Consider the following 3035-nt stretch of genomic DNA (forward strand, 5'->3'; position numbering starts at 1 on the left):
AAAAAAAAAAAAAAAAAAAAAAGAAAGAAAGAAATTAGCCATAGGAATGCATTTTATTTAACCTAACATATCTAAAATATTATTTCGGCTACATGCGGTGGCTCACGCCTGTAATCCCACAGTTTCAGATGTTGAGGTGAGAGGATCACTTGAGCCCAGAGGTCGAGGCTGCAGTGAGCTATGATTGCGCCACTGCACTCCAGCCTGGGCAACAGAGTGAGCCTCTGTCACGCACGCATGCACACACACACACAGTTTCAACTTGTAATTAATAAAGAACAACTCTTAATGATGTTTTTGCCAGGTGTGGTGGGTCATGCCTGTAATCCCAGCACTTTGGGAGGCCAAGGTGGGTGGATCACTTGAGGTCAGGCGTTCAAGACCAGCTTGGGCAACATGGCAAAACCTCCCCTCTCTACAAAAAAAAAAAAAAAAAAAGAAAAAGAAAAATTAGCTAGATATAGTGGCATGTGCTTGTTGTCCTAGCTACTTGAGAGACTGAGGTGGGAGAATCGCTTCATCCTGGGAGATGGAGGTTGCAGTGAGCCGAAATCGTACCACTGCACTCCAGTCTGGGTGACAGCGAGAACCTGTCTCAGAAAGAAAAAAAAAAAGAAAAGCTGTTGGCTGGGTGTGGTGGCTTAGGCCTGTAATCGCAGCACTTTGGGAGGCCAAAGCGGGTGAGTCACCTGAGGTCCGGAGTTAAGACCAGCCTGGTCAAGACCAGCCTGGTCAACATAGTGAAACGCCATCTCTACCGAAAATATAAAAATTGCCGGGTGCGGTGGCTCAAGCTTGTAATCCCAGCACTTTGGGAGGCTGAGACGGGCGGATCACGAGGTCAGGAGATCGAGACCATCCTGGCTAACACGGTGAAACCCCGTCTCTACTAAAACAATACAAAAAACTAGCCGGGCAAGGTGGCAGGCGCCTGTAGTCCCAGCTACTCGGGAGGCCGAGGTAGGAGAATGGCGTAAACCTGGGAGGTGGAGCTTGCAGTGAGCTGAGATCCGGCCACTGCACTCCAGCCCGGGCGACACAGCGAGACTCCATCTCAAAAAAAAAAAAATTAGCCGGGCGTGGTGGTGGGCACCTGTAATCCCACCTACTCGGGAGGCTGAGGCAGGAGAATTGCTTGAACCTGGGAGGCGGAGGTTGCAGTGAGCTGAGATTGTACCATTGCACTCCAGCCTGGGTGACAAGAGTAAAACTCAGTCTCCAAAAAAGAAAAAGAAAAACTGTTAATGATGTTTTAATTTTTTTTTTTTTTTTTTTTTTTGAGACGGAGTCTTGCTCTGTCGCCCAGGCTGGAGTGCAGTGACGCGATCTTGGCTCACTGCAAGCTCCGCCTCCCAGGATCACGCCATTCTCCTGCCTCAACCTCCTGTGTAGCTGGGACTACAGGCGCCCGCCACCACGCCCGGCTAATTTTTTTTTTTGTATTTTTAGTAGATACTGGGTTTCACCGTGTTAGCCAGGATGGTCTCGATCTCCTGACCTCGTGATCCGCCCGTCTCGGCCTCCCAAAGTGCTGGGATTACAGGCGTGAGCCAATGCACCCGGCCGATGTTTTAATATTATTAAATGGGGGTATTACTAAAATGAAAAGTTGAGGTTTTAACTTCTTTTTTGCATACCAAGACTTCAAAATCCTGTGAATACTTTGTACTGATTGAGTGCATCCATTGGACCTGCCACATTTCAAGTGCTGCAGCCTGTCACCTCCGGCACGGTGGCTCAAGCCTGCAATCCCAGGACTTCGGGAGGCTGAGGTGCTTGGCAGATCACTTGAGCCCAGGAGTTTGAGACCAGCCTGGGCAACATAGTGAGACCCTGTCTCTGCAGAAAATTCAAAAAAATTTAACCAGACAGGGTGGTGCCCACCTGTAGTCCCGGCTACTGGAGAGGCTGACGTGTGAGAATCACCAGAGCCCAGGAAGTTGAGGTTGTAGTGAGCCATGATTATACCACTGCACTCCAGCCTGGGTGACGGAGAATGTGACCCTGTCTCAAAAAAAAAAAAAACAAAAAAACAAAAAACAAATCAATCTCAAAAGCTCAAGATCCACTTGTGGGAACGAGCTGCCAAATGGACAGGGCCAGGCTAGCCCATTCTCCTTCCCCGTCTGTAAACTGAAACTCCTGTTGGGGTTGTTGTAAGGGTTGGGCAGCGTGTATACTCCAAGCATGTAAGAGTTCACTGGGCGGATACTGGGCGCAGTGGCTCCTGCCTGGAATCCCAGCACTTTGGGAGGCTGAGGTGGGTGGATTGCTTGCGCTCAGGAGTTCAACACCAGCCTGGTCAACATGGTGAAATGCTGCCTGTACTAAGAATACAAAAAGTTAGCCAGGTGTGTGGTTTCACACGTCTATATTCCCAGCTACCCTCGAGGCTGATCACCCCGAGTTTGAGAGATCAAGGCTGCAGTGAGCCAGGATTGCGCCACTGCACTCCCACCTGGGCAAGTGGAATGAGACCCTGTCTCAAAAAAGAAAAAGTTGGCTGGGTGTGGTGGTTCGCATCTGTAATCCCAGCACTTTCGGAGGTCGAGGTGGGTGGATCACTTGAAGTGAGGAGGTCAAGATCAGCGCGGACAACATGGTGCAGTCCCGTCTCTACTGAAAATACAAAACTTAGCCAGACATGCTGGCGGGTCCCTGTAATCCCAGCTACTCAGGAGGCTGAAGCAGGAGAATCACTTGAATTCAGGAGGCGGAGGTTTCAGTGAGCTGAGATAGCGCCGCTGCACTCCAGCCTGAGCCACAGAGTGAGACTCTGTCTCAAAAAAATAAAGTTCATTGGGTGGAGAAGAGTATGGTGTTGGGGTTGTCCAGGCAGAGGAAACAGCTGTGCAGAGGCCCTGTGGTGAGGGAAAGCACGCTATGTTTGAGGTGTGCAGGGACGCAAGGTGTTAAGTGACTGGACAGTGAATGCTGAGGCTGGGCAGGTGGGCTGGACCCAGCCATGTTGGACATGGGTGCAGGGATGAGTTCCACGGGTGCTAGTGAAGACATTAGGCTCTATGCCATTTAGA

Source organism: Piliocolobus tephrosceles, unplaced genomic scaffold (assembly GCF_002776525.5).
Source record: "Piliocolobus tephrosceles isolate RC106 unplaced genomic scaffold, ASM277652v3 unscaffolded_21870, whole genome shotgun sequence".
NCBI lineage: Eukaryota > Metazoa > Chordata > Mammalia > Primates > Cercopithecidae > Piliocolobus > Piliocolobus tephrosceles.